A 21,782-nucleotide genomic window follows, 5' to 3' on the forward strand; every position below is an offset into this window, starting at 1 on the left:
TTTAAATTGAGAAACGATCGTATGAATATATCGTTGGTCGGAAGGAATAAACAAAAAAAAAATTAGCTAGGGCTTATAAAACGATAGAAATCTAAAGCCTCTAATGTAGCCGACTTGGCAAATTTCCAAACTCGCTGACGAGATAGCTAAGAAATGAAAATATCTTTAGAGTTAGAATTTCATCCCGAACCCAAATATAACATTCATTTTGGTCGAAAAATTTTTATCCCAACCATTAATGTGCAAATAAAATACATATTCTGGAATTGCATGTAGGCCATAAACTGAATGCCTTCTGTTGTTTTGACGAATTGTTGAATAGGGCTGATGAAAGAAGTGATTAATGGAGAATGCAAGGTAAATATTGATTAGTTCACCTAAGTGACCTACAATTAAAGTAAGGGTAATATTATAATTTAGTTACTTTTTGCTGTCTTGGAAAGGGGTTAGGTAAATGTTTAGTTTTGTTCTAAATCCTTTAAACTGGAATCTATACTGCAAAGCAGCATAGTTTCCAGTTTAGAGCACTTAGAAATGCTAATTCTAGAAGTACATCCATTTCTGGTTGACCCTTCTCCTCCATGGGGCAAACTGAAAATGCATAAAGTTGTTAGGGTTTTGAAGCTGAGGGGAATGTTGGGGTTACACCATATAAATGAAATTATATTTCAAATACTATTTCCAGTCATCACTGCTAATTTGTGTATAGTAGTAAGTAAAAAGGTAATTAAAAAAACTTACATGCCAATTATGATAATTATCCCACTTTCACTTTTGAGTTCAAACTACCCATGAAACCTATGAATCAGAGCAATTGGTTAAATGTGATATTTATGCTCTGTTGATTTTAATGAAAGCCTTCTGATGCAATGGTGATCACACTGTTTTTCACCTCAAGATTAAACTTGTTTTAAAAGATTCTTAGGCTATGGGAAGAGTTATGTGAAACAAGTTTGGTTGAATAGTGATTCTTGAAAGTGAATATTAACTATAGAGTAAAGCAAATTAGTCAATGAGCCCCACAGGCAGCAGGGTGAGGTTTGTATTCTATATTTATTGTATAACTATTTGGCCTGAAGCCTGAAAAAGTAAACAAAAACTAGGTCATACATATGAACTAATAATTCAACCTATCTGAATAGAGACCTCAACCTGCTGCCTTCAGGGCTCATGGGCTAATTTGCTTTGCTATAGGTAATATTCTCTCACAAGAATCACTTTTTAACCAAATTTGTTTCACCAAAGTCTTCCCATAGCCAAAGAATCTTTTAAAACAAGTTTAATCTTGAGGTGAAAAACTGTGTAATTACTATTGCATCAAAAGGCATTCCTTAAAAGCAACAGAGCATAAACATCACATTTAACTAATTTCTCTGATTCATGGGTTTGTTGGGTAGTTTGAACTCATAAGTAAAAGTGGGATAATTACCATTAATGAATACATAAGTTTTTCAATTATCTTTCAACTTGCTACTATACAAAAATTAGCAGTGGTGATTGGAAATAGTATTTAAAATATAATTTCATTCATATTGTACAACCCCAACATTTCTCTCAGCTTCAAAACCCTTCCTACTCTATGCATTTTTAGTTTGTTAAAGGGGGATTTTAGAACACTAAAAGATGGATTTTAGAAAGCTATAAAATGGATGTGCTTCTAGAGTTAGCATTTCTAAGTGTTCTAAACTAAACATTTACCAGGGGCTAGGTTGGGAAAATGAAAATTTCAGGAATGAGTCTACAGACTATAATATGTTCTAGGAGGGCTTTTGGTACACCTGTCTCCACTCATTCCCCCTCTAGAGGGTAGTGACCTTTAAAATCTTTGTGTTATATAAATGAAACATTGTAAAATAGACCTTCTTCTGAAATGAAAAAAAAATCCATTAATGTAGCTTAAATAACTTCTCAAATAATAGGAATTGCATTTCAGAGTTAAAACTAGAGAAAAAGTAACTAACAACTGAAAATTAAGGTAAATTCTGTTTTTTGAAAATATTAATAGGTAGGCTTGAGACCTGTCAAGTAGTGAAATTTCTAAGACTTTGAAATCTGAAGAGGGTTAAAATAGAAGCTTGGCAATACCTTCCCATATTATGCTTTTTTGCCCTGGATTCATCATTGAAAGTTTCATTTTCCTAACCTAATCCATTTCCAAGATAGCAAAAAGTAGTTAAACCAGAATTTCACTAAAGACAGCATACCATTTGATGCCTTTTTTCATTCTATCCTAAATATAATAGTCATTTTAAGAATTTAATTTTGACCTAACATTTGTAACCTTACCCTTACATATAGCCTATATTGTATATTTCCCATGATTATTAATTTTGTCACCAATTCAATTTACAGGTAAACAGAAGTTCATTTCCTTCAGGTATTCTTGTTATGTTCTAATTCCAGATGAAATTGTGATTATAAAGGTATGAATATTTCTTAGCTATCTCATTAGTGAATTAATCAGAAACTTTACCATTTATTTTAACTACAGGAGAGAAGGGGATCATGGAGGCAAAACCAAATCTTTGATTTTTGGCCATATTATGTTCAGTTTGTTGCATGCAAAAATTCATTTGTAGATGGTTTCCATATTGCACAAAAAAGACATAAGTTCCAAATCAGTTTCAAAAGCCTGATAACTTTGAACAACTTCTGAAGTTTTTTAGCTCTTGCTAGAAATTAGAACATAGCAGGTTGGTACTGTATATTTTCATTAATTAAGAGCTACAATTCTGTATTCTTACAGGTGTGTAGGCTTCTATTTGTATTCTGTATGGGACAATTTACATGTTCATTGGCTAACAGGCTAGACCATAGTTGTGATTTAATTTTCTTTCGTCTGTCTAGGGTGATTCCAATCAAGTCTTGGAGCTATTCTGGATAGATTGCAAGCATCTACTTTCACCCCTCAGCGACCAAAAAAGAAGATTTTAATTGTGCATGTTGTCTGTTTCATCTTTTTCTGCTAAGGTTAGCACTGGATTTGTGGACGTTTTGCCTGAAAGGTATTTGAAGACAGCCTCCCTAAATGTGTTGGTGTTGCCCATCAAAGTGGCTGGATGACAGCAGACACTTTTTACTTGTCTATTCAACATTTCCTGATGTAGGTCAATGCAACTTTAGAAAATCCTTTTGTAATGCTGCATGACAATAATGAAAGCCATATTTCAATTTTGAAAGGAAAAAGGGATCCATCTTCTCACATTGCCTTCAATTGATGGATATGTCATTTTATAGTCCTTTGAAATAATTTGTCAAAGAGTCTTACATTTCTTGGCTTCAAAAACATTCTGGGCAAAGAATATCTGTTTATGAAGATGTACAAATTTCAAAAGCGCCATTTATATCCCAAATTTACTACTGAATTTCTGTTGAGGATGTTATAAAATGTGATAGGACCAGAATCCTTGCAAACACTCCTTACAAATGAGCTTGAAGCACAAACAAAAGGAAAGTTTTGAAGAAACGAATGTTCCTATCTTCTCCCATCTTCTAATAAAAAGAAAGAAAAGGGGTCTTTCTTGGGGGGGGGGTTGAAGACTAATGAGTCATTTGCATTCATAGTGAGTCTCAAAATGAATATTGAATACAGTTCTGGAGATTTTGTTTTGGTGAAGTTCTCTGTTTGGAAAAAGGAAAATTCTGCTATTTTTTGTATTTAGGAGAAATAGAACAAACTAAAAATGAATGTGCTCTAGTGATTTTTTTTTTTTTTATACAGAAGTGGTCACAAATTTAATTTTCCTGAACAAGTTGATAAAGCTGAGGTAGATTTGACAGATATTGGCTCACAGTCCCTCACTTCACAGGTGGAACAGATTGATCAGTAAAAGACCTAGTATTGGGATATGACCTTTCCACCTACAATGTCAAATGAATGAAGTGTTTGTTTAGCTGAACTCTGTTGTTTTTGTACTTTAAATATTGCTGTTTGAATAAATGTCTGAAATATTTTGTCATTTTGATTGGCCCTACACTTGTCTGCTTTGGTCCCATTGTTGGGGCTATTTCAGCCACGTAACAGCCAACTGATCTTAGTGATTCACACATTTCATCTTACTTTCGAAAATTCCATGAATTCATGCTAGGGTGTCAAGTGTTTGTTATACCCTGTGTATAAAAGCTGGGCTGTTCAAAACAGCATCTCTCCCCTATCCAACTATACAACCCTTAGTCTATCCAACTAGCTTAGTCTTTATAAATATAAATAGTCTTACTGTAAGGTATGAATAGGCTGTATACATAATTTTCAATTAACTAATTAGTCTGCTGTCAAAACACACTTATATTTACTGTGTAAGTATCTAAGTAGCTGGCAAAATTTAATAGATACTAGGCTAATCTGAATGAATGATTTTATCCAGTGTTCTGATTTTAACCTGGTAAATCTATACTTTTTAATTGAATTTAGCTAGAAAGAAAATGAATGTATTATTGGATGCCTTTGTTTTATGCTCTTTCCAGATGTAATTATCACTTCTGGGGCAAATTGTTTTTGGTCAATTAAATGGACTTAAAACAGCACATAATAACCACAAGTTAAAATTTTAAGATATTTCAAAAAAGAGCTTGCTACCCCTTGCTACCAAAAGTACAAAATGTTTGAAAACCTTGAACAGGGAATTTACGGCCCCAACCTTGAAAAGCAAGGAAAATCACATGTTCGAATAGGTAACATTGATGTTTTTCCCTTTTTTGTTCTGCTTGTTTTTTTCTTTGTTGCTAGCAGGGCACTGAAACATAGAGCTATTTAAGGATTCAAATTGGAATTTGCCCCAGAAGCAAGCATGATGTTTAGAAAGAGTATAAAAGAAGCATCAAGTGGTGCTTTCACTTTCTTCCCTAAATCTTTAATTACATGAAACAGCAAAATTAAATGCTCAAGTTTAAATTTACTCTAAATCTCCATGGAGTATTTCATCAAAATTGTTGCAAGTGAAATCAATTCATAAAGATGTAGAGGATGGAGGGCAAAACACATTTTGCAAAAATCTAGGGACACTTTATAGCTCCCAACTTTTTGAAGAAAATCTCAATAAAAAAGGGATCATTGGAAATCTATGAGAAGCAAGTTTACCTCTCCCCCTGCCCCTCATAAATTGAGATAAAATCCAGCTGAGGGGCTTCTTGCTGTCTTGGAAAGTAACTGAAGTAGGTGAATGAAACTTTCAGGGATGAATCAAGTGCCTAAAATATACACTGAGAAAATGTTTTCAAGCCACTATCTCTGCCCTTTCCTTATTTCTAAGCTTAGGAGACTGATAGATAACAGGTCTATGCCTATCTAAGTTTCTACCAATAAAAAATTCTGCCTTAATTTAGGGTTTCCAGTCTCTTTTTCAATGGTTCTTGTGTTTTGGATTTTTGTTGTTTTAATTCCTTATCATTTTTTTCAGGATTTTAAACTATTTCAAGGATTTTTTTTAATCTCTTTAACAATTCGACTTTCAAATCTATTAAATATTTTCTTCATTTGAGCTGTATATCTATTTCTCAAGGTTTCACTTTTTAATATATAGATCATAGAAGGCCATTGAAGGTCAATGCCCTTTGGACAGGGAAGAGGTAGAAATAATCACTTTATAATACCTCCCCAGAGGATTATTGAGACTCTAGATTCATTACCCTCCTCAAATACTTAATTTTATTTACTAACTAGTTGTTTATTAAATTCTCTCCTATTTATGAAGAAGGTTTTAACCTTGCCAACTGGTTGACTAAAATTGAGGCATTCTATTTGTAAACAGTGTTAAATTAGCTTAATAGTTGGCCAATGGATTGCTTCTTGGTTTGTTCCAATGGTAACAATTCACGAAAATGTTGGTGGTGGGGGGGTGCTCTCAAATTAGCAAAAAAAAGTCTAATGAAATTACTATAAAAAGGTATTTATGAAATCTAGGGATAAGGAGTTTGCAACTCATTGGTGCATACATTGTTAAATACATTGTCTGAAATAATTAAATGCATGCTTGAAATGGGCCCAAAAAATGGCTAAAAAACGTTTTTTTTCCTGACCAGCTTGAAACTTAAAGTTGTGAATCTCTTGGCCAGAGAGGTCCTAATAAACAAAATGTTTTAGTGTGGGGGCATATGGCACCAAGAAATTTGGTTCCAAAGAAAAGGTACAATATTTTTCTCCAAGTGCTTAAAGTTTACATCCATTAGCTCTTTGCCAGGTTTGGTTTGTCTCCTTAAGTTGTTGAACCAAGGGGACCGCAATTCACAAGAGCAATTAAGGGAAAACTATTGTGAGTCCCTAGGAAAAATGGATTGCAGTGCACAAATACAATAGTGGTTTGCCATAGAAATGGGGACAAAAATGGCTATTTTTGGTAAATCCCTGAAGCAACAAGATCCAAATGGAAAGGAAAAAAAAAAACTTCAGAACGAAGCTAGTTGACAGTATTGAATAGGCTCTGCTAAAACTTACGTCATGACTCAATGCTAAAAACACATCTAATATTTGTATATGAGGGCCCCCCCCCCCTCCATGGAATTTTTTCACATATAGCCTATAACTTAAACTTGGAAAACACTTATAGTAGAGGGATCAGGATGAAACTTGGTGGGGAAAATAAGCACAAGTCCTAGATACATGATTGACATAACCGGAACGGATCTGCTCTCTTTGGGGTAGTTGGGGGGGGGGGGGGGGTAATTCTGAAAAATTGGAAAAAATGAGGTATTTTTAACTTACGAACGGGTGATCGGATCTCAATGAAATTTGTTATTTAGAAGGATATCGTGTCTCAGAGCTCTTATTTTAGATTCCGACCGGATCTGGTGACATTGGGGGGAGAGTTGGGAGGGGGAAACCTATAACTTGGAAAACACTTAGAGTGGAGGGATCGGGATGAAACTTGGTGGGAAAAATAAGCACAAGTCCTAGATACATGATTGACATAACCGGAACGGATCCGCTCTCTTTGGGGTAGTTGGGGGGGGGGGGTTAATTCTGAAAAATTAGAAAAAATGCGGTATTTTTAACTTACGAACGGGTGATCGGATCTCAATGAAATTTGATATTTAGAAGGATATCGTGTCTCAAAGCTCATATTTTCAATCCCGACCGGATCTGGTGACATTGGGGGGGAATTTGGGGTGGGGGAACCTAAAATCATGGAAAACGCTTAGATTGGAGGGTTCGGGATGAAGCTTGGTGGGAAAAATATGCAGAAGTCTTAGATACATGATTTACAGAATTGGAATGGATCCGCTCTATTGGGGGGGGGGGGTTAATTCTGAAAAACTAGAAAAAGCGACGTATTTTTAACTTACGAAGGAGTGATCGGATCTTCATGAAACTTTATATTTAGAAGGAAGTCGTAACTCAGATCTCTTATTTTAAATCTCAACCGGATCCAGCATAATTGGGGGGGCAGTTGGGGGGACCGGAAATTTTAGAAAATACTTAAAACGGTGAGATCAAAATGAAAGTGGATGGGAAGAATAAAAACCTGTCTAAGATACGTGACTGACATAACCGGACCGGATCTGCTCTCTTTGGTGGAGTTGGGGGGGGGGAGTAATTTTAAAAATTGAGGTATTTGTAATTTACGAAAGGGTGACCAGATCTTAATGAAATTTGATATGTAGAAGGATCTTGTGCTTTAAAGCTCTATTTTTAAATTCCGACCAGATTCCGTGACATTGGAGGATTGGAGGGGGAAACCGGAATTGTGGGAAAATTGGGGTATTTTTATCTTACGAATAGGTGATCAGATCTTAATGAAATTTGATATTTAGAAGGAATTCATGTCTCAGAGCTCTTATTTCAAATCCCGACCAGATCTTTTGCCATTGGGGGGAGTTGGAGGGGGAAATCTTGGAAAATACTTGGAGTGGAGGAATCGGGATGGAGCTTGGTGGATAGAATAAGCAAATGTCCTTGATACGTGATTGACGGAACCGTACTGGATTCACTCTCTTTGGGGGAGTTGGGGGCAGGGGTTTAGTGATTTGGCGAGTCAGGTGCTTCTGGACGTGCTAGGACGATTAAAATCGGTAGGCGTGTCAGGGACCTGCACAAATTGAGTTGATAAAGTCGTTTTTTCAGATTCGACCATCTGGGGGGCTAAAGGGAGAGGAAAAATTAGAAAAAATTAGGTATTTACAACTTACGAGTGGGTGATCGGATCTTAATGAATTTTAATATTTAGAAGGACATCGTTACTCAGAGCCCTTATTTTAAATCCTGACCGGCATTAAGCCTCTTATTTTCCTTTTAAATCAATCTATTCATAGAATTTTGTTAGAGCTCATACCATATGATCTCTTGGCTCTTAGCTCTTCTTGCCTCGTCACAAGTGCCACATGAGGTCTTAGCTCTTGTTTTTTTTTATTATTTGACTAGGTGTTTTAGATGCCTAGTACACATATTATAAATAAAGGATGAAACATTGCCAAAGATAATCTTTTGAAGTTTTATTTTTAACTACTGTTATGCTTAACATCCTGAAAGAAATATAAGATTCAGCTCCAGAGGGGAAAAAAGTTACTTGTATCTTAAATCTACTTTTGCAGTATCTACAAATGGAGTAATTAGCTCTATAATATGGAGCTAAACAATCCTATAAAAATAGCTCTCTTGGCTTCGTTTTCGATTTTTGATGGATATTTTTTTTATTCCCCAATGAACCATACAATTTGACATTATGTGTGATTGCTTAGACCTTATGTAATTAATATCTCGTTAATAGTACAAAATTAAAAAAAAAAAAAACAGTGCTAATTCGAAACAATTTGCTTTTCTAGCAACAGGAACAGTCCATGTAGAAGATGAATTCACCTCGTCATGGCAATCTAACTGGGAATTCAAGAAAAGTAAAGGACACTGCTGTAGAATTGTATACCATATTTACCTTGTGGAAAAATCATAGAGATGAAGGAATTGAACTGATTAGGCAAATTACTGAGCTCAAACTTCAGTGGTAAGTATTTTCGAAGATCACACTGCCTTTCCATGACGTACATATAACAGTTCAAATATGGTTAAATCCTATGGTTAAATCACAAACACAGTGATCAAAATATCCAGAAATTTTGACATTGTTTTCACTGTCTAATAAAAGTATTTATTCCTGTTCAAACTATTATTAATTAAAAAAAAAACTTTCCGAAAATGAAGTTTTTTAAAGGAAATAGTTTTTCATTTATACTTTCATTTCATTTCAATGTCAAAAGGAGAGGGCATCAGGATTTAGAAATGCCTGAGTGGGAATTTGCCGGAATTAATTGGGAGCCTATGATCAGAGGCAACGCTATAGCATTGTCTATAGTAAAGGTCATATGGCTCCAATGTTTTACTTTTTTTCCAGCGGCACACATCATATAGAAGGTGTCGTCGTATAAACTTTAAAGGGGGCTCATTCGATTGAAAATCGAGAGTTCTAGTGCCCTTTATAGAGTCAAAAGGGATCAGCGTGCAACTAGCCTCCCCTCCGCCCTTTTTCCCCAAATACATCCTATAAAAATTTTGAGGTAACTATTTTGTTAAAAATAGTTCAAAGACCATATAACACAAAACTCCAGGTCAACACAATCCCTCAGGGCCCAGGGGAAGGCGTTGTAAGCTATGCCCTGGAGGTAAATTTGGTTCTTATAGAAGGAATACTCGTTTGATTGGAAATTAAAAGTTCTAGTTTACTTTTTTAGATTCAAGAGAGATCAATCAATCAATCTATGTATTCAACAAATAAATTTACAGCAAAAACAATTCAACATAGACTCCCCACGCTAGGAAAAAAAAACACATATCAGAGGGCAACTAACCCCCCCCCCCCCCTCATATGTCTTTTTTCTCCAAATGTATTAGATAAAAATAGTTAAAGAGTCAGATAACAAAAACCTCCGTGTCGACACAGCTCCCCAGTGCCTAGGGTTAGTCGTTTTAAGTTCTGCACTGGGGGCATATAAGGTTTTTATGGGAAGGATGCTTGTATAAACTTCAGAGAGAGCTCCTTTGATTGTAAATTGAAAGTTCTAGTTCACTTTTTAAGAGTGAAAAGTGATCAGACGGCTGGTAGCCCCCTCCCAAGCCCCCTTTCCCCCAAATGCGTCAGATAAAATTTTGAGAAAGCTATTTTGTTAAAAACTATTCAAAGATTAGATAGAAAAATTTCTGGTGTCGAAATAACCCTCCACGGCACGAGTGCAGGCATTGTAAATTATCCTCTTGGGGTGTATACGGTTATCATGAAAGTCATGTTTGTATAAACTTCAGAGAAGGCTCATTTGATTCGAAATTGAAAGTTCTAGATCACTTTTTTAGAATCAAAAGAGATCCGAGGGCAGCTTGCCCCCTCACGCCCTTTTTTCTCTAAACCCATCTAATAAAAATGTTCAGATAGCTATGTGAAAGTTCTAGTTCACTTTTTAAGAGTCAAAAGAGATCGGAGGGCAACTAGCCCCGCCCCTCTCACGCCCTTTTCCCCCAAATGCATCGGATACAAGTTTTGAGATAGCTATTTAAAAAAAAAATAGTTCAAAAGTCAGTTAACAAAAACTTTGGTGTCAACACAACCCCCAGGGCCTAGGGATATGCATTGTAAGTTATACCCTAGGGCGTATATGGTTCTTATGAAAATGATGCTTGTATAAACTTCAGAGAGGGCTCATTTGATTGGAAATCGAAAGTTCGAGTTCACTTTTTATGAGCCAAAAGTGATCGGAGGGCAGCTACCCTCCCCTCCCACGCTCTAAATCCCAAATGCATCAGATTAAAATTGTGAGATAGCCACATTGTTAAAATTAGTTCAAAGTTCAGATAACAAAACCTCGGTGTCGACACAACCCCCTAAGGTCCAGGGGCAGGCGTTGTACCTTATGTCCGGGGGCATGTATGGTTCTTATGGAAGGGATGCACCAATAAACTTCAGAGAGGGCCCATTTGATTGGAAATCGAAAGTTCTATTTCATTTTTTAAGAGACAAAAGTGTGATTTTTCCCCAAATGCGTCACATAAAATTTTGAGGCTGCCATTTTTGAATTACAATTTTTTAGGTACAATTTTTAGGAGTCCTGGGCAGGCATTTAAGTTATGTGTAGGGGGCATATATGTTCTTATGAAAGGGATGCTCGTATAACTTCAGAGAGGGCTCATTTGTTTGGAAAATGAAAATTCTATTTCACTTTTTTAGGGTCAAAATAGATCGGAAGGCAACTAGCCGCTCACGTTCTTCTTTTTCCCAAAATGAATCAGATAAAAATTTTGAGATTGCCATATTGTTAAAAATAGGTAAAAGGTCAGATAACAAAAGTTCTAATGTTGGGAAACCCCCCAGGGCCTGGAGGCGGCGTTGTTTACTTTAATACTTAAATTTAATGATTTGCGAGAAAACTTCGATTTTCATTGCAAAGTCTGTAAGTTATGTATGCTGCTTATTGATACTTTGATACCTTGTTTACTTTGATGCTTTCTTTACTCTGTTATTTTTATTTTGATATTGTTACTTTGATTCTAGTTTTGATACTTTGATGAACGTTTGATGTTGAAAGAAAGTTTTGAAATAAGGAATTTTTAAAACTTTAAACTTTTTGGAATAAAAAACAAAACAAAAATTAATTAAATATAATTAACGAATTATATTAGTGGTATTTTTTTCCCATTTATTACAGCATTCAAAATGAAAATAAAAATTACAGCGAAATAAAATCTTTAAATGATGATCTTTCAACAATTAATATAATTATATATCAAATATTCAGTTTGATTTTATTTGTATATCCAAGACTGTTCAAGACACAAGTTTTCAGTAAAGCGCCAAAGACGCAGTAGGTTTTAGACTTTTACAGTGAGAGAAGGCGATACTCAAGCTCTTATTTGTACTGTTTTTTGTTCGTCTCAAGCTTGATTTTCATGTTCAATTTAAGTTTCACTCGTTTTAAGATTTATTTATTCATTTATATTAGTATCTATTGTATGTTTGTTTGCATTGATTGTTTATTTAATTTCTGTTTGTTTTGGGTTTTATTTATGACTAAGTAGCAAAATATTTTTGCTCGTTTTAAGCTTGATTTAAGTATCTATTGTATGTTTGTTGGCGTTGATTGTTTATTTAATTTCTGTTCGTTTTGGATTTTATTTATTTTTTTAATGGTAACTTCTGGTCGTTTTGACTTTGATTTATTGCAGGTTTCTATTTCTTCTGATCTTAAGTTTAATATGGCCTTTACTTTTCTTAAAAAAACTTTAGTTTCGGAATTTTTTTTTAATTCCTTTTTGTTCGTTTTTAATTGCCAAACTTTCAAGTTTTTTTTCTAAATTCCCTATTTAAAAAATATTCTAAAATAAATTAACAGTCTTGGCAAGAACAAATAAAATTAGACTGCATATTTGACATATAATCATATTAATTGCTGAAAGCTCACCAGCTCAAGATTTTGTCAAAACGTTCGTGGTAACGAACTGTAGTAAGGAGCGACCCGGCTCAATAGTAACCAAAACTCTAAAAAATGGAATTTTGATACCAATACCTACATCAAACGAATCGCATTTTAATGCTGATGTTAAATATATAAGTTTCATCAAGTTTAGTCTTACCCATCAAAAGTTACGAGCCTGAGAAAATTTGCGTTATTTTAGAAAATAGGGGGAAACGCCCCCTAGAAGTCATAGAATCTTAACGAAAATCACACCATCAGATTCAGCGTATCAGAGAACCCTACTGTAGAAGTTTCAAGCTCCTATCTACAAAAATGTGGAATTTTGTATTTTTGCCAGAAGGCAGATCACGGATGCGTGTTTATTTGTTTTTTTGTTTTTTTTTTTTTGTTTTTTTTTTCCCCAGGGGTGATCGTATCGACCCAGTTGTCCTAGAATGTTGCAAGAGGGCTCATTCTAACGGAAATGAAAAGTTCTAGTGCCCTTTTTAAGTGACCAAAAAAATTGGAGGGCACCTAGGCCCCCTCCCACGCTAATTATTTTACCAAAGTCAACGGATCAAAATTCTGAGATAGCCATTTTATTCAGCGTAGTCGAAAAACCTTATAACTATGTCTTTGGGGACGACTTACTCCCCCACAGTCCCCATGGGAGGGGCAACAAGTTACAAACTTTGACCAATGCTTACATATAGTAATGGTTATTGGGAAGTGTAAAGGCGTTTTCAGGAGGATTTGTTTTGGTTGGGGGAGGGGTTGAGAAGAGGAGGATATGCTGGGGGAACTTTCCATCGATAATTTGTCATGGGGGAAGAAAATCTCCATGAAGGGAGCGCAGGATTTACTAGCATTATTTAAAAAGACTATGAAAAAATAAATATGAAAAAGTTCTTTCAGCTGGAAGCAAGGAACAGCATTAAAACATAAAACAAACAGAAATTATTACCCATTTGAGGGGCTCACCTCCTCCTAATACCTCGCTCTTTACGTTAAAGTATTTTTAGTAATTTCAACTATTTATTCTACGGCTTTTGTGATTCTGGGGTCATTCTTAATGAATTGGGACAAAATTTAAGCTTTAGTGTAAAGAGCGAGGATCTGACAAGGGGGCGAACCCCCTCATATATGTAATAAAAATATGAGAATACAAAAGTTCTTTACGTAAGCTAATTTATAAGTTACGTAAATCTTTTACTAATAAAAATATTCGTAAAAAACCTTTTTAATTAACCAAAAAATCGGAGGGCAACTAGGCTTCCTCCCCCGCTCTTTTTTTCTCAAAATCATTCGATCAAAATTATGAGAAAGCCGTTTAGCCAAAAAAAAAAAAAAAAATGCAAATTTCGTTTTAATTATTCCTCTGCGGAGAGCCAAAATCAAAACATGCATTGATTCAAAAACGTTCAGAAATTAAATAGAAAAAACAAGTTTTTTTAACTGAAAGTAAGGAGCGACATTAAAACTTAAAACGAACAGAAATTACTTCGTATATGAAAGAGGCTGCTTCCTCATCAACGCCCCGCTCTTTACGCTAAAGTTTTTTACTGTTTTAAAAAGAAGAATTGAGAGACAGAGTCAAACTTTAGCGTAAAGAGCGGGGCGTTGATGAGGAAGCAGCCTCTTTCATATACGAAGTAATTTCTGTTCGTTTTAAGTTTTAATGTCGCTCCTTACTTTCAGTTAAAAAAACTTGTTTTTTTTATTTTCTCTTTCAGAGCCGGATTTAAAGCTTTGACGCTTCTAGGCTGAAACGTTTTTGCTGCTCTGTTTTTGCAAAATTTTCGGGAAAATTCCCAACACTTTGGGGATGATGAAAGCTGTAGGCCCTAGTGGACCTATTGTTAAATCCTGACCTGGTTTCATCGCTATTCATATTTTATTTTCAATGTTGTAATACGTACAAAAGAAAGAATTTGTAATATAATTCGTTTTAGTAAAGCGCTAAATGCGCAGTAGGTCTTATACCGTTAGGGAAATAGGCATTAGCCAAACTCTTGTTTGTAGGGAAGAATATAGGTGTCTTGAAAAGAGCTAAGTTTTGGAAAAAGCTAATAAGATTAAACTAAATTCACATGGTTTTTGGAATAAAATGCTGTTAATATTTATTTTTAGAGGGGGCGGGTCCATGGAGTGAGGTCCACGAATCAGCTCCCATGATCTGTCATTGATATTCTTTCGGGGTAGGGGTATCGAGCCGTGGAGGTTTTTGGGTCAGCCCCCATAAGTTTTGGAATAAAATATCGTTAATAAGCCTGTGTTGTTTTTTGGGGGGATGGAATCAGGTCATGGAGGGCCAGGAGTGAGATCCCATAATTTTAGAGATAAAACATCGTTAATAATTTTTTTGGGGGGAGGGACACTTGTTATCTGATCTTTTGACTTATTTTAACAAAATCACTATCTAATAAAATTTTTCGGACAGATTTGAGGTAAAGAGGGCAGGAGGGTTAGTTGCCCTCTGGTCCTTTTGACTCTTGAAAAAGGATACAGAACTCACAATTTCCAGCAGAATGAGCCTCCTCCGAAGTTTATACGACCATTCCTTTTATAAAAATTTTGTATGCCCCGGGTATGATTTACAACTCTTACCTCTCAATATTCTCTTGAATATCTCAAAAATTCAATCGGATACATTTGGGAAAAGGAGGGTTGTTGGGGAGGGGTGGGGGCTAGTTGCCATCGGATCACCTTGGACTCTCAAAAACGAAGCTATTACTTTCAATTTTTAGTAATTTGAGTCCCTTCCGAAGTTCATCTCTTCCATAAAAACCTTATATGACCCTGGAGCATAAGTTACAACCCTTACTTTCGGGGGAGGGGTATGTTGATCCCAAAGTTTTTGTTATCCGATCGTTGGACTTTTTCAAGCAAGATGGCTATTTCAAAATTTTGATTGAATACATTTCGAGAATAGAGGGTGTGTGTGAGGGGGAGGGGGGGTAGATGCCAACTGATCACTTTCGATTCTTGAAAATTATCAATTTCGATTCTTATCTTTTCCGTAAAAACCTTATATGCCCCTGGAGCATAAGTTACAACCCTTCCCCTGGGCTTTGGGGAGAGGGGTATGTTGGCCTCAAAGTTTTGTTATCCGATCGTTGGACTTTTTCAAACAAGATGGCTATCTCAAAATTTTGATTGAATAAATTTCGAGAAAAGAGAGTGTGTGTGAAGGGGGGGGGGTAGATGCCAACTCATCACTTTCGATTCTTGAAAAGTTAGAGATAATAAAAAAAATTCATAAATAATAATAAAAACTAGTTTTTTTAACTGAAAGTAAGGAGCGACATTAAAACTTAAAACGAACAGAAATTACTCCGTATATGAAATGGGTTTTCCCCTCCGCAATCCCTCGATCTTTACGCTAAAGTTTGACTCTTTGCCACTGTTCTACTTCTTAAAACAATTAAAAACTTTAGCGTAAAGAGCGAGGCGTTGAGGAGGGGAAAGCCCATTTCGTTTACGGAGTTATTTCTGTTCGTTTAAGTTTTAATGTAGCTCCTTACTTTCAGTTAAAAAAAACTATTTATTTTTTTATTTAATCTCTTCCATAAAAACCTTATATTCCCCTGAAGCATAAGTTACAACCCTTCCCCCGGGCTTTAGGGGGAGGGGTATGTTGACCCCAAAGTTTTTGTTATCCGATCGCTGGACTTTTTCAAACAATATTGCTACCTCAAAATTTTGATTGAATACATTTCGAGAAAAGAGAGTGAGGGGGGGGGGTAGATGCCAACTGATCACTTTCGATGCTTGAAAAGGTAACTAAAAACTTTCAATTTCCAATAAAATGAGCCCCCAAGTTTATACGACCGTCCCTTCAATTTGAAGTGCCTCTGACAAAAAAAAAACATTGGAGCTTTATGGCCTTAGGGTTGGTGGGGGCGGGGAGGCTAGTTGCCATCGGATCACTTTTGCCTCTTAAAAAAGAAACTAGAACTTTCAATATTTGATCCTTTAAGTAACCTCTGAAGTCTATACGACCACCGATCGCCTCCTTCATAAAAACCTTATGTGTCCCAGGGGCATAAGTTACAACCCTTCCCCCAAGCTCCGTGGGAAGGGGCTAGTTGCTATCGGATAACAATTAAATCTTTAAAGGGGAATTATAACTTTCAATTTCTAATCATTCGAGTCCCCTCTTAAGTTTATACAACCACCTCTTCCATGAAAACCTTATATGCCTCTGGAGCATAAGTTACAACCCTTCCCTTGGATTCTGGGGGTGTTGTATGTTGACCCCGAAGTTTTTGTTATTTGATTGTTGAGCTATTTCAAACAAACTGTCTATCTAAAAATCTCGATCAGATGCTTTTAGGGAAAAGAGGGTGTATGTGTGTGTATGGGGGATAGATGCCCTCTGATCATTTTTGACACATATAGGGGGTCATGTCGACCCAAAAAACTTTTAACAGAAGCTTTTGGTGGAAAAGGGCGTGGGGGGGCTAGTTGCCCTCTGATCATTTTTGGCTCTTAAAAAGGGCACAAGGAAAAATTATTTTCAGTTTCCAATTGAATCAACTCCCTCCAAAGTCTATAAGACCACCCCTTCCATATGAAGTGCCTTTGGGAAAAAAATGACAATAATAAACCATTATGGATATCAGCGTGCTAGGAATATTTGTCCACTATAGAGGAATCGGTATTTGGCTTTACTAAGTCAATGTGGTAGTGTTGATTTTAGTAAACAGCAATGCATCTCCTGTTTTTCTGGACTCATTGTATAGAATGAATGGTCATAGAAACTTCGAGGTTGGCTCATTCCATCGCAATGAGACATCACAATTACAAGTCCTAGTACACTTTAAAGGGTCAACGCCAATCAAAGAACAATTTGAAATCGTTCAGTCCTCCACCCCAGTCTCCACACGTCATAGGATTGCAATATTTGAGGGATCCATTTTAACCAAAACAGTTGAAAAGATTGAAAATTGTGCCTTTAAGTGACAATAAATAAAGCCCCAGGAATAAGATCTCCAAGTCATGCAAATTGACCTTAGAAAATAGACGACTCGTTTCCGATCCCTGCCTATCCTACAAATGTTCAATGACTTCCTACCTGTACAATTGAAGACACAAAATGAGGTCTTTGGGTATATAGATATCTTACATAAATATTGAAATATTGATATCCTTAGACTACTACAATTGCTTGATTATGAAAATGTTTAGCATTTGATCCCAGATATTTCAAGTATTATTATGTAGTATTAACATATTGCCTTTTGGTTTGAATAGCCGTCTTATCAAGTTCTTTATGTTTCAACTTAATTCAATTAGCCGTTGCTATGACATTGCCGATATGTCCTTTTGATCACCTGAATATTCATATACATCGTAAGTTTTCATCTTACTGCTCTTAGCCTTAGTTAAATGAAAAACAAAGTCTTTTTAACTGAGAGTTATTAGCAACATTAAAACTCAACACGGAAACAAAATATTCTGTATATTAAGAATGCCCCTTTCCTCAATACTTTGCTCTTTACGCTAATGCTTTTAGCGCTTTCAATAAGGCTTCCTAGTCAACTAAATGGTCCCTTTGTCCCATTTTTAAAAAATTGGAAAAATAAGTCAAACTTTCGCTTAGAGAGCAAGGTATTGTGGTGGTGGGCGACCCCTTTATGTCGAAGTTGTACTTTGTCCAATAATGAGCAGAGAAGGATTTTTCTCCTTTGCAGTTTGCGGCAGGCGCACTAACGTTCATTTTTAAGGCAATGTCAATGTTTGGATGGATTTCAACTGCATCGAAATGACACAAAACCTTGCTAACATCAGTAAGCCAGTCTTTTTTTCTTCAACTTTGTACTAAAAAGGGTTTCAAATGTAAGCATTCATCTGCAATCATAAGCTGACTTGCTCATAATCATAATCATTATCACCTAATCATAATCATATCATAGTCATAATCACAATCATGAGCTGACATAAAATGACTTGACGCCCACGACGCCAACAATCCTAATAAGGGGGGAATTAATGCCAGGTTGTTCTTCTCACTCAATTTGACTATATGTCTTGGCTTTTTATACAATTAGCCATGACTTGACGACCACGCCTATTCCATTTTAATTCAAAAATCAACGGACTATATAACTCAAAAATAACTCATCTATGCTTCTCCTTCCCCCGCCCCTGCCTAGGTACTGATTCAATTCAACCTTATGTATTACTTACCTTCCACTTTTTTTACTATAGCAATCCCCTCCTTTTGCTGCAGACCGAATTCTGGGCACGACTATGCTATAGCTATTTCTCTGTATCTCGCTATTTCTATGTACAAAGAAGTACAGAATAGTGTTTATTTCTTTCAACCGCACCCACTCTACTATTGTCATCTGTGGGTTAATTGAGAGTTATATAGTTTTGGCATTAACATGCACTCTTTGAGACATCCTCCCCCCCACCCGCCTGTACCATGACTCACGACCTTATCTTTTAATACCTGGTGCTTAATGATCCATAACTATACAAAAATTCTTGAAGTATCGTGTGGATCAACTTTGTTAAAGCTTTTATATACATTTTCAAATTTAAGCATCTCTCTTGTATTGACTAATTCAATTTTAAGGAACACATTTGTGTCTGTGCTTTTCCTACATCACAAAACGTTCCGGGAAAGTCTAAAAGGATTTGTCATTAGCAAGCATAAGTGCCTGTGAAGAAAAAAGGTCTTGACAGACATCCCAACCATCTTGAGGTTCTCTCTCTTGTAATATATTTGGCCAGTCTTCAATATTTATCCTTTTATAAATTTTTTAGGTCAGAAAGAGATATCTATTGTCTGCAAATGATTGACTTTCCTCTTCTTTTCTAGGTAACGAAGTAGCAGGGCAGTAAATTTCGGAACATTCTCTGTATAAGCCGGTAATTATCTGTTGCATTCGTCTTTTTGTGTCATAGCGCTTATTTTGACATAGAAAGACAGTGCAACAGAACGGGTTTCTTATAATTTAAAAGTTTAAAAAATAAAAATTCAAGGGTTCTAAACCTTAAGTTAAATGGAATCTAAGTAAAATTCACTTATACTTTTCTTTCTCTCCTTTTTTCATATTTTACTTTAAAAAAATAGAACCCTCAAATTTTTTTAAATCAATTTTCTTTTTCGCTCATCCTTCTCCTAACGAATTTACCGCTCATTGCAGCTCTGCAATTATATGGCCTCTGTTCCTGCCAAAAAACCTCTTCCTGGCTCAACATTCAAGACCATTTTTTTCCAGCATTTTAATATAAATTGAATCAGTAAAATATTGTTTCTTTGTATTCTTGCAAACTACTTGTTGTTCTTAGAGCTAGGGATAGTTCATAGGGATGGAGTACAAGATAGAGAAAATTAAAATAAATACATAACGACGTTTACCAAAACAATTAATGAAGATCACTTATTATACATGAACAACTGTTGTATACTTACAATATTAAACATCCTATTTTAAGAAGGGGATGCCATAAAGAAAAACTGATTTTGTGGCTATGTTTCAAAAACAGTTTCGACAGACCTATTTCTGGGCCCCCCATTTTATATTTGCTGATTAATGCTAAACTTAAAAATGTAGGTAGGCCTTTTTTATATATAGAGTGAACCTGAAAAAGTAGGAAAGGCGATCTTGCTTGTTGAAAAACCCCACTGCCAGGGTTTATCGTATCTATATGCTCACTGATGGCGAAGTAATAATAATTATAAAATGACTAAAATAATTTATTCTTTCAAATATGTGGAAAAACCATCGGGGAAAGAATTATTTTCAGTTGAAAATATATTGTGTATTCATTAAAGAGCCAATGCCACTAATTGTTCGGGGTAGTTAAATGAGAGTTGCGTAATTCATATTAATGGCCTTTTCCGTTTCGTTTTGTGCTGGAATTCTTCATTCAATGTAGTCTGTTTGATTTAAGATTGTTAACTTAGAGGATTCGATTTCTGCTCGTTCTGATATCTAAAATTGTGTCTTTTCTTTTGCGAAAATACATCATTTTCATGCGTTTAATTTTTAAACCAAATAATAGTGTATACAGTACTTTTGCGTTGACGATAGATTCTCGTCTATGGATGAGCATCCTAACCCCAAAAAGTTTGGGATGTTTTTTGAGTATCTAGGCTTGCATGAGAAGGCTAGAGGAAATTTTTAAGAGCCTAATAAAATTATTGAAGAAGAATTTAGATAATCCTTCAAAAGAAATATACAGTAAGGTCGTGGAAATACAAAAGATATTTATGACATTTTCCAAAATGTTAAAAGATTAGCCAAAAAAATATAAAACGCCTTTTAAACCGTCGATTATTCAAAAGACATTATACTTTTGACTGTGGGGGAGACCTGGACTTAACGCTTTTGGTTTGCAAAACTTGAGAATAAAAGAGATAATATGCACTTTGCTTAAACCAATCGATTGGGCGTATCGTATATTAGTCGGATCGATATATAACATCGGTTTGACCAATTTGACATTTAACGCTTTTCGTATTTCCATGGCTGAGTATCTTAGTGCAAAACTGGGTAAATATTGCAATGTCCTGGAATACAGTGAATTTTGAGATGATTTTCCTTCCCTTTTGAGTTTTATTCAGGGATGATTTTCATTTTGTAGCAGTGTTATATGGATGGTATATTTACGAGAAAAAAAAAGAAATCAGAAAGAAGGTTAAAAATTTGGCGGAACAAAACTTTTTGTGTGAATTTTGAGTTCTGGTACCTCCAATGCTTTGGCTCGGGGTGGGTTGAGTGATTTGACTAGAAACTTAGGCGTCCAATTCCGTTATACTTTTTAATTTTATTGTTTTATCCCAGGGTTAGCCTCCATGCAGGGTTAATAATTGCTCAAGTATTAAGCGTTGTGGAGGTAGGGCTAGGTAAATAAAAAATTCGCAATGGCCTAATTTAGTAGAATATCTGTACCATAAAATTTTATTCACTTATCAACTTTCATAGACCGTAAAAAGATCCTAGACTACAGTCGAGCCACTCAATCAAGTATGGACGCACACAAAAGTATTGCAGGGTGGAGGATACCAGAATAGCAATGGCGAGGGGAATATATTTCAGTATAAAACGTTATATTCCCAAGGAAAAAAGAAAAGTACTTAATAATTATATACCAAATGAAGGGAAATTCAACAATTTAATAAATGGTGGAAGAGTCCTGACAAAAGATCATTTCATTGATCTTTATGCATTACATTGCCAACACTCAACAAGTGAAGTTAGGTTAATCCTAAAGAAAAATTCCAAATCATGATGAAAATACAATACCATGGACACAAATTTGGGCTTTATGTTTGTACATTAGGGGGGGGGGGTAATCTGACCTAAGGTAATATAACCCCACCCCCTGATTGGTGTACAAATAAATAGCCCAAATTATATAATTTTAATGTATTTCGTCATCTGCCACTTGTTTTCCAC

General features: G+C 35.4%; 1 long non-coding RNA gene across 1 annotated transcript; it reads left to right on the plus strand.

Annotated features, from left to right (window-relative positions):
- The first annotated feature begins 1,553 nt into the window (after positions 1-1,553).
- LOC136029062 (uncharacterized) lies at positions 1,554-19,641 on the plus strand. The gene is made up of 3 exons (XR_010617964.1): positions 1,554-2,693; positions 8,755-8,930; positions 19,196-19,641. It is a non-coding gene; the product is annotated as an uncharacterized LOC136029062 (long non-coding RNA).
- Positions 19,642-21,782: the final 2,141 nt, after the last annotated feature.

This window comes from Artemia franciscana, chromosome 7, assembly GCF_032884065.1.
Source record: "Artemia franciscana chromosome 7, ASM3288406v1, whole genome shotgun sequence".
NCBI lineage: Eukaryota > Metazoa > Arthropoda > Branchiopoda > Anostraca > Artemiidae > Artemia > Artemia franciscana.